The sequence below is a fragment of the Narcine bancroftii genome, unplaced genomic scaffold, assembly GCF_036971445.1.
Source record: "Narcine bancroftii isolate sNarBan1 unplaced genomic scaffold, sNarBan1.hap1 Scaffold_789, whole genome shotgun sequence".
NCBI classification, from domain to species: domain Eukaryota; kingdom Metazoa; phylum Chordata; class Chondrichthyes; order Torpediniformes; family Narcinidae; genus Narcine; species Narcine bancroftii.
The window spans coordinates 25,343-36,720 of record NW_027212293.1 but is presented as its reverse complement, the minus strand read 5'-3'; the positions used below and the strand labels follow the sequence as shown (position 1 = coordinate 36,720).

The 11,378-nt window shown below is 33.9% G+C and overlaps 1 pseudogene; it reads right to left on the bottom strand.

Annotated features, from left to right (window-relative positions):
* Nucleotides 1–7,698: 7,698 nt before the first annotated feature.
* On the bottom strand, nucleotides 7,699–10,769 carry LOC138751172 (NADH-ubiquinone oxidoreductase chain 2-like; annotated as a pseudogene).
* Between the last annotated feature and the right edge of the window lie 609 nt (nucleotides 10,770–11,378).

Below are 11,378 nucleotides of genomic sequence, written 5' to 3'. Positions count from 1 at the left end.
TGCAGAGAGGAGATTAGTAATTACTGTAGCTCCTCAGAAAGATATTTGTCCTCATGGTAGGATATAACCTATGAAGGCTGTAGCTATGAGTAATATTAATAGTATTACTCCAATATTTCATGTTTCTTTATTTAGGTATGAGCCGTAATAAAATCCTCGGGCTGTGTGTAAGTAGATGCAGATGAAGAATATTGAGGCACTGTTAGCGTGAATATTTCGAATTATTCAACCATAGTTTACGTCACGGGTAATATGGGCAATTGATGAGAATGCGGATGAGATGTCTGGGGTATAATGTATTGCTAAGAATAGGCCTGTTATGATTTGTAAAATAAGACATAGCCCTAGTAAGGATCCAAAATTTCATCAGGAGGAGATGTTAATGGGGGCGGGGAGATCAATTAATACGTTATTAATGATTTTTAATAATGGGTGATTTTTTCGATTAATTATTGTCATTAGTCTTTATAGTTGAATTACAACGATAGTTTTTCAGATTATTGGTCTTAGTTAAAATCTAGGTGAAGATTAATATGACTTATTTAATTTTAGTAGTGATTGCAAGTTTTATTTTTGGTTTTATAGCGGTGGCGTCAAATCCATCTCCTTATTATGCTGCTTTGGGTTTAGTTATTTCTTCTGGTTTTGGTTGTGGTTTATTAGTTATTTTTGGTAGTTCTTTTTTAAGTTTAGTTTTATTTTTAATTTATTTAGGTGGCATGTTGGTAGTTTTTGCTTACTCAGCTGCGCTCGCAGCTGAGCCTTATCCAGAAACATGGATTGATTGGTCTGTTATGGTTTATTTAATATTTTATGTAATTTTAGTTTATTTTAGTGGTAAAGGTTTAATTAGTGATTGGGATTTTGGTTGGTTTAGTGAGGAAGTTCATGTTTTGGATATAGTTCGTGGTGATTTTACTGGTGTAAGTATACTTTATTTTTATGGTGGATATATATTGATTTTGGGTGGGTGAATATTATTATTAACTTTATTTGTTGTATTGGAATTAACTCGTGGTTTATCTTGGGGAAGTCTTCGTGTGGTATAAAATATAATAGTAATTATTATAATTGTTAGGATAAAGATTATTAGGTATGTTTTAATATAACCTTGTTGTGGTTCGTTAATGATTTTAATTATTGGGATTTGTTGAATAAGTGGGCTTTTTGGTCCAATTTTTTCATATCATGATAGGTCTATTACATGGGTTGAGATGTTTTGTGCTCATGTTAAATTAATTTTTGATAATAGGCGGTGTATAATTGGTGGGTAATATCCTAATATATTGGAGAATTTATAAGGTTGTTTGTTAAGTGTTAATTCTATTTTTTTTATATTTATGAGTTCTATTGCTAGGAGTAATCCTAAAATTGAGACTAATAAGGCTGCTATTTTAGTGATGGTGGGTATGGTTATGATTTGGGTTTTTGTTGGATTTATATTATTTATGATAATGAAGCCAGCAGTTATGCTGCCATAAGCTAATCGTTTAATGGATTTTGTAAGTATAATATCATTTTCATTGATTGGTATAAGTGTTATGAAGCGTGGAAATATTATAGAGGAGAGGAAAATTAGTCGTAGACTATAAATGGCTGTGAAAGAGGTGGCTATGAGGGTAAGGGTTAGGGCTCAGGCGTTGAGATATGATATGTTTATTGTTTCGATAATTGTGTCTTTTGAAAAGAAGCCTGATAAGAAGGGTATGCCTGTTAATGCTAGTGATCCAATTGTTAGGGCTGAGGAGGTAATTGGTAAGGTTTTATGTATTCCTCCTATTTTTCGGATATCTTGTTCATCATTTAGTGAATGAATTATGGAACCTGAGCATAGGAAGAGTATGGCTTTGAAGAAAGCATGGGTACAGATATGTAGGAAGGCTAGTTGAGGTTGATTAAGTCCAATAGTAACTATTATGAGTCCTAATTGACTTGATGTAGAGAAAGCAATAATTTTTTTAATATCATTTTGGGTTAGGGCGCATATGGCTGTGAATAGTGTTGTTAGTGCGCCTAGACATAGGCAGGTTGTTAAGATTATTTGGTTATTATTAATTAGAGGATTTAATCGGATGAGTAAAAAAATACCTGCTACAACTATTGTGCTTGAATGTAGTAGGGCAGAGACTGGTGTTGGGCCTTCTATTGCTGCTGGTAATCAAGGATGTAAGCCAAATTGTGCTGATTTCCCTGTAGCAGCTAAGACGAGTCCTAGTAATGGAATAGTCAAGTCTATATTTTTAGATAGAAAAAATAGTTGTTGTATTTCTCATGTATTTATATTAATTGCTAGTCATGTTATGCTGAAGATTAATCCAATATCTCCAATACGGTTATAGATTACTGCTTGTAAGGCGGCAGTGTTGGCGTCTGTTCGACTAAATCATCAACCAATTAATAAAAAGGATATAATGCCTACTCCTTCCCAGCCAATGAAAAGTTGAAATAGGTTATTTGCTGTAATTAGAATAATTATAGTAATTAGAAAAAGTATTAAGTATTTTAAGAATTGGTTTAGGTTTGGGTCTGATTTTATGTATCATAATGAGAATTCAAAGATGGATCATGTAACATATAGGGCTACTGGTATGAAAATAATTGAGTATATATCGAATTTAAAGCTTAAGTTGACATCTAGGGGTCCAATATTAATTCAATTTCAATTGGTTGTGACGGATTCTAGTCCTTGGTCTAGAAAAATTAGTAATGGGATGAGGCTGATGTAAAATGAGGTTTTTACAGCTATTTTTGTTGTATATGATCAATTATTGTTGGGTTTGGGTATTAGAGTACATGTAATAATTGGATATATGAGTGAGATAATAGTTAGGAATGTTATGTTTATTATAATAAGGTTCATGACTTTTGCTAGGATTTGCACCAAGAGTTTTTGATTCCTAAGACCAATAGATTACTATTATCTTTCAAAAGTTTAAGTGAGCCATGGATTTGAACCATGGATAAAAGAGTTAGCAGTTCTTTTTGTCCCGGACCTCTCTTGGTTATTAAAAAGATTTTCACTTTTATTTTTAGAACCACAATCTAATGTTTTTTTTAAACTATAATTACAGAATGTTCATCCTATAATAATTTCTGGTTTTAAAATGATTAATATGGAAGGTAATAAGTGTAAATAAATTAGTAGATGTTCGCGTGTATATGTTGGGTTAATAAATGTTAAATGTTGTGGTAAAGGGCCACGTTGTGTTATTAGAAATATATAAAGTGAATATGATGCTGTTAATAATACTCCGGTTCCTGTTAATATGATTGTTCAGTTTGATCATTTGATTAATGAGGTAATAATAAATAATTCTCCTATTAAGTTTAAGCTAGGTGGTAAGGCTAGGTTAGCTAGGTTAATTAAAAATCATGAGGTTGCTATTAATGGTAATATGATTTGTAATCCACGGGTAAGAATTATGATTCGGGTATGGGTTCGTTCATAGTTGGTGTTAGAGAGGCAGAATAATGCTGAGGAGATAAGGCCGTGGGCAATTATTAGTGTAATTGCTCCTGCGAAACTTCATGGTGTTTGGATTAGGATTGCTGCTGCTACTAAGCCTATATGGCTGACTGATGAATATGCGATTAGTGATTTTAAGTCTGTTTGTCGTAAACAAATAGAACTGGTCATGATGACTCCTCAGATGGCTAAGATAAGGAATGGGTATATTATTTCTTTGGTTAATGGGTTTAATATAATGATAATCCGTATTATTCCATAGCCTCCTAATTTTAATAGGATGGCTGCTAGAATTATTGAGCCTGCAATTGGTGCTTCTACGTGGGCTTTTGGCAATCATAAATGTACTCCATAAAGGGGTATTTTTACTAGGAAGGCGATTATGCATGCTAGTCATCAGAATTTGTTTGATCAGGATGGTTTTAAATTATATGGTATGTTTTGTAATATAAATATTGAAAGAGTATTTAAATCATTATGTAGGATAAGTAGGGCAATTAGTAATGGTAAAGAACCAATGAGTGTATAAAATAGGAAGTAGATACCTGCGTTTAATCGTTCAGTTTGGTTTCCTCATCGTGTAATGATAATTATGGTTGGGATTAAGGTGGCTTCAAATATAATATAGAATAGAATTAGTTCGGTCGCACTAAATGTTATGATTAAAAAGATTTGTAAGGAAATTAGTAATGTGATATAGGTGCGTTGGCGGGTAAAGGGTTCTTTTGTTAGGTGATTTTGGCTTGCTAAAATTATTAGTGGTAAGAGTCAGCAGGTTATTGTTAAAAGTGGTATTGATAATGGGTCGATGGCTAAGAAATTATTTGAGAAATGTCAGGCGGTTTCATTATTTCATTTAAGTCAAAGTAGACTTAGTGTAGCGATTATAAAACTATAGGTAGTGGAGATAGTTCATAATCATTTTTTGTTAATAAAGAATGTGGTTGGAATTATTATGATTGTAGGTACAAGGATTTTTAACATTGTAGTAGATTTAAGTTTTTTAGTTGATCTGATCCGTGAGTTCGGGTTGAGGCTACTAGTAGAGCTAGTCCTGAGCTAGCTTCACAGGCTGAAAATGTTAATAGAATTATTGGAGAGAGTGATCATGTTGATGAGTTTATTATTATTGATCATAGAGCAATTGAGATATATAGCGATAATATTATACCTTCCAAACAAATAAGGGCTGATAGTAAATGTGATCGGTTTAGTGTGAGTCCTGTTAGGCTGATTATAAATGTTATAGTAAGGATAAAATGGATGGGTGTCATAAGATATTTATAGGATTTCACTATAATTTGTCAAGTCGAAATTGAGTGTCTTAGGTATTAGACTAAATATCTATTCTGCTCATTCTAAGCCTCCTTGTAGTCATTCATAAATTAATCCTAAGGTAAGTAAAATAATAATAATTGTTGTTCATATAATAGTAAGAATGGGATTATTTAGTTGATCTGCTCATGGTAATGGTAGAAGTAGAGCAATTTCTAGGTCAAATAATATGAATAGAATGGCGATAAGGAAGAATCGGATTGAAAAGGGTAAGCGTGCATTTCCTAATGGGTCGAAGCCACATTCAAATGGGGATAATTTTTCATTGTTTGGTTTTAGTATTGGAAGAAGGAATGAGATAATAGCTAAAATTAGGGAAATGAGGGCCGTTATAGTGATAATAAATATGATGAGATTCATTACTTTTCCTTGGATTTTAACCAAGATTAAATGATTGGAAATCATTTGTACTAGTCTTTATACTAGAAAAGTTATGAACCTCATCAATAAATTGATACGTAAAGGAATAATCATACTACATCAACGAAATGTCAGTATCATGCTGCGGCTTCAAAGCCGAAGTGATGTTTTGATGTGAAGTGGAATTGGATTTGTCGTAAAAGGCAAATTATTAGGAATGTAGAACCAATGATTACATGTAAGCCATGAAATCCTGTGGCTACAAAGAATGTTGTACCATAAATACCATCAGCGATGGAGAATGGAGCTTCGTAGTATTCTATTGCTTGAAGAGCGGTAAAATAAAAACCTAATAGGATGGTTAAGGTAAGGGCTTGAATTGTTTCTTTTCGGTTGCCTTCTATAATGCTATGGTGAGCTCATGTTACTGTTACTCCTGATGCTAATAGAACTGCAGTATTTAAAAGTGGTACGTCAAATGGATTTAATGGATAAATGCCTGTAGGTGGTCAACATCCTCCTAATTCTGGAGTTGGTGCTAGGCTTGAGTGATAAAAGGCTCAGAAGAAACCTAGGAAGAAGAATACTTCTGATAAAATAAATAGGATTATTCCATAGCGGAGTCCTTTTTGTACTGGTATGGTGTGGTGGCCTTGGAAGGTTCCTTCTCGGATTACGTCTCGTCATCATTGGATTATGGTTAAGATTATTAGGATAAATCCTAGAATTAATAATAATGGTTTATGAAAGTGAAATCAGATAGCTAGGCCAGATGTTATTAGTAATGCGGCTATAGCTCCTGTTAATGGTCATGGGCTTTGATCTACTATATGATATGGATGTGCTTGGTGTGCCATTAAATGTTTTCTTGTAAATAAAGGCTTAATAAGAGTACAAATACGTAAGCTTGGATTATTGCTACGGCTACTTCTAGTATAGTTAATAAGAACAAAATTAGTGATGTTAGTAAAGCTACTGTTGGTATTACATTAATCAATGTGAATGCTGCAGTTGCAATTAATTGTATGAGCAGGTGCCCAGCTGTTAAGTTTGCAGTTAGTCGGACTCCTAGTGCTAGTGGTCGGATAAATAAACTAATTGTTTCAATGAAAATTAGAATTGGTACTAGTAAGGTTGGTGTTCCTTCTGGAAGTAAATGGGCTAGTGAAGAGGTTGGTTGATTTAATAGTCCAATTAGAACTGTGGTTAATCATAAAGGGATAGCGAATGCTATATTTAATGATAGTTGTGTTGTTGGGGTAAATGTATATGGAAGAAGTCCTAATAAATTTATTGTAATTAAGAATAATATTAATGCTATAAGGATTATAGCTCATTTATGTCCATTTAAATTAATAGGTTGTATTAATTGATATGTAAATCGGTTAATAAATCATTCTTGTAAGGTCATAAGTCGGTTATTAATTCAACGATTTGATGAATTTAATAATGTTATTCATGGAATTATAATTGCTAGGGCAATTAGTGGAATTCCTATTAATGAGGGGCTTAAGAATTGGTTAAAAAAGGTTAGGGTCATGGTCAGTATCAAGATTTTGGTTTAGGTTTTTTTGTATTTTCAAGCTTAGGATACTTAATAAATAGGTGATTTATTACTTTTTGTGTTATAATTGTTAGGAAAAATAGTCATGAAAATAAGAAGATTAAGAACCATGGATTTGGGTTTAATTGTGGCATATCATTAAGGGTGGTAGGAGGTCACCATTATTTAGCTTAAAAGGCTAATGCTATAATCCTATTTTAGCTTCTTAATGAAGATTCTTCTAGTATTAATGAAGATCAGTTTTCGAAATGTTCAAGTGGGACTGATTCAACTACAATTGGTATGAAAGTATGGTTAGCGCCACAGATTTCTGAACATTGTCCGTAGAAAATACCTGGTCGTGAAATAATGAAGGCAGTTTGATTTAAACGTCCTGGTACTGCATCTATTTTAATTCCTAGTGCGGGTACTGCTCATGAGTGTAAAACATCTTCGGCAGTGATGAGTATTCGGATTGGGGATTCTATTGGTACTACTATTCGGTGATCCGTTTCTAGGAGGCGGAACTGACCTGGGTTAAGGTCTTCTGTTTGGATTATGTATGAGTCAAATTCTAAATTTTCATAATCTGTATATTCGTAGCTTCAATATCATTGATGTCCTAGGGCTTTAATTGTAATATGTGGATCATTAATTTCGTCTATTAAGTATAAAATTCGTAATGATGGTAGGGCAATTAAGATTAGGATAACTGCTGGTAAAATTGTTCATACAATTTCAATTTCTTGTGAGTCTAAAATGTATTTATTAGTAAGTTTGGTAGATACTATTGCTAAAATAATATAGAGAACGAGTGAGCTAATTAAGAAAACGATTATTAATGTGTGGTCGTGGAAGTGGAGGAGTTCTTCTATTACTGGAGATGCTGCGTCTTGGAATCCTAATTGTGAAGGGTGTGCCATTATAAGATTTGTGGGGTTTTAACCCACAGTTTTACCTTGACAAGGTAATGTGTTACTATTATACTAAAATCTTGAAGAAAGTGACAGAGTGGTGATGTGATTGGCTTGAAACCAATATATGGGGGTTCAATTCCTTCCTTTCTTGTATTAATACATAGGACGTTGGATTTGAACAAATGGTGGTTCTTCAAAGGTATGATTAGGTGGTGGACAGCCGTGAAGTCATTCTACATTTGTATGTGGTAAATCAATAGTTAATACTTCACGTTTTGAGGCGAATGCTTCTCATAAAATGTATAGGAGTATAATTACGGCAACTAGGGAAATTATTGAGCCGATGGATGATACAACATTTCAGAGGGTATAAGCATCTGGATAATCTGAGTAGCGACGTGGTATTCCGGCTAAACCAAGAAAATGTTGTGGGAAAAATGTTAGGTTTACTCCAATAAATATTACTAGAAATTGTATTTTAGTTCAGGTTGAATTGAGTGTATACCCGGAAATTAGGGGGAATCAGTGAATGAATCCTGCTATAATTGCAAATACCGCTCCTATTGATAGGACGTAATGAAAGTGTGCTACAACATAGTATGTATCATGTAAAACAATATCAAGTGATGAATTAGCTAGAACAATTCCTGTTAAACCACCAATAGTAAATAGGAAGATAAATCCTAATGCTCATAGAAGGGGTGTTTCTCATTTAATAGATCCTCCATGGAGTGTTGCTAATCAGCTAAATACTTTAACTCCAGTGGGAATGGCAATGATTATGGTGGCTGAAGTAAAGTAGGCACGGGTATCAACGTCTATTCCAGCGGTAAATATATGATGGGCTCATACAATAAAACCAAGTAGTCCAATTGCTATTATTGCTCAAACTATTCCTATATAACCGAATGGTTCTTTTTTTCCGGAATAGTAAGCGACTACGTGTGAGATTATACCAAATCCTGGTAAAATTAAGATGTAAACTTCTGGGTGGCCAAAAAATCAGAATAGATGTTGATATAAGATTGGATCACCACCTCCTGCTGGATCAAAAAAGGTTGTATTAAGATTTCGGTCTGTTAATAATATAGTAATACCTGCTGCTAAGACTGGTAAAGATAAGAGTAATAGAATTGTGGTTACAAGTAATGATCATACGAAAAGGGGTGTTTGGTATTGTGTAATTGATGGGGATTTTATATTAATAATTGTGGTAATAAAATTAATGGATGCTAAGATAGATGAAATTCCAGCTAAATGTAATGAGAAAATTGTTAAATCAACTGATGCTCCTGCATGGGCGAGATTACCAGCAAGAGGGGGATAAACTGTTCAGCCGGTGCCAGCGCCGGCTTCTACTCCTGCAGAAGCTAGTAGTAATAAAAAGGATGGGGGAAGTAATCAGAAACTTATATTATTTAATCGTGGAAAAGCTATGTCTGGGGCTCCAATTATTAGTGGGGTTAATCAGTTGCCAAATCCACCAATTATAATTGGTATAACCATAAAAAAGATTATAACAAAGGCATGAGCAGTAACAATTACATTATAGATTTGATCATCACCCAGTAAAGTACCTGGTTGGCTCAATTCGGTTCGAATTAATAGGCTCAAACCAGTTCCCACTATTCCTGCTCAAGCACCGAAGATCAAGTATAGGGTGCCAATATCTTTATGATTTGTAGAGAATAATCAGCGATTAATTGCCACAGGTAAGATGGCCGAGTTTAAAGCAGCGGATTGTAGCTCCGTAGAGAGAGGTATAAATCCTCTTCTTATCAGAATAGTCTTGTAGTATAAATGTTTACAGACGATTGCAAATCGTGAAAAGGAGAGAGATCTCCCGGGGCTTCTCCCGCCTTTGCCCCTTACGGCGGGAGAAGCTGGATAGATGTTCGTAGGATTGAACGCTTAGCTGTTAACTAAGAATTTATAGGATCGAGGCCTGTCTATCTAGTAAGGTTTTAGCTTAATTAAAGTGTCTGGGTTGCATTCAGAAGATGTGAGATAAAGTCTTGCAAATCTTAAATCAGAAGTTAAGAGGGTTTCACTTTTATTTAAAGCTTTGAAGGCTTTTGGTTTTGTTAACCTAAACTTCTTATTATAGGGTTAGTATAAATATTATGGGGGTTAATGGTAGAAGTATAATTGATATTATTGTGGATAAAGTTAGTAATGTGTTTGGTTTGGATGTAGGTGATTGTCATGTTGATGTTGATAAAGTTAGGTTGGGGGAGATGGTTAATGTGATTATATAACATAATCGTAAGTAGAAGAATAGGCTTAATAATGTTGCTAAAGTTATGATAGTGGTTGTAAATATTATGTTTTGTTTAGTTAATTCTTCAATAATTAATCATTTTGGTATAAAGCCGGATAGGGGAGGTAATCCTCCTAATGATAGGAGAGAGGTAAGGAAAATTGGTGTGATTAGTTGTGTTTTTATTCCAGATGGTGCGATGGATTCAATTTTTGTGGAGTTAATATATATTAATATTAAGAATATGGAGGAGGTTATAATCAAATAGATAATTAGATTTAATATTATGAGGTTAGGTATGTAGTGTAAAATAGATATTATCCATCCTAGATGTGCGATTGATGAATAGGCTAGGATTTTTCGTAGTTGTGTTTGGTTTAGTCCTCCTCATCCTCCTACAACGATTGATGTTAATCCAAGAATTGTTAATAAATGTGGGTTGAGTGTTTGGTGTAATTGAAATAGGATTGCTAATGGTGCAAGTTTTTGTCATGTTGCTAGAATTATACCTGTTGGTAAATTAATTCCTTGTATTACTTCTGGTAGTCAGAAGTGTATTGGTGCTAGTCCTAGTTTTAGGGCTAGGGCTAATGTAATAAATATTGTTGTTGTTTGGTTTGTTATTTGGGTTAGTTCTCATTGTCCAGTCAGTCATGCATTGATGGTTCCTCCAAATAGGAGTATTGCAGAGGCTGTGGCTTGTGTGATGAAGTATTTGGTGGAGGCTTCTACTGCTCGTGGGTGGTGTTTATAAATTATTAATGGAATGATGGCTATGGTATTAATTTCAAGGCCTATTCAGATTAATAATCAATTTGTTATTGTGAATGTTATTAGGGTTCCTATGATTAGGCTAAGGATAAGGATTAGTAGGATAAATGGATTCATTAGTAGAGGAAGGATTTTAACCAACATGGTTGGGGTATGGGCCCAAAAGCTTATTTAGCTGACTTTACTTAGTGGATAGTATAATGAAGTACTTAGGGTTTTGATCTCTAAGGTATAGGTTCAAGTCCTATTTCTCTAGGAAGGGGAATGATTTTAACATTCATGATTTACTCTATCAAAGTAACCCTTTAGTTCAGGCACTCTTCCTTTTGTTTATGTTAGTGGTGGTAGGCTTGCTATGGCGATTGGAAATGAAATATGTCATATGATAAGTGCTAGTGTTAATGGTAAAAAATTTTTTCATACTAAATGTATGAGTTGGTCATATCGAAATCGTGGATATGAGGCTCGGATTCATAGAAAAAGAATGGTTAATAGGGCTGTCTTGATTATTAGGCTGAAGGTGGTAAGTTCTGGTATTATTATATTATATGATGTTCCTATAAATAGGATAATTGATAATGTATTTATTATTAAAATGTTTGAGTATTCTGCTAGGAAGAATAAGGCGAATGGTCCTGCAGCGTATTCAATGTTGAAGCCTGAGACTAGTTCTGATTCACCTTCAGTAAGGTCGAAAGGAGCTCGGTTAGTTTCTGCTAATGTTGA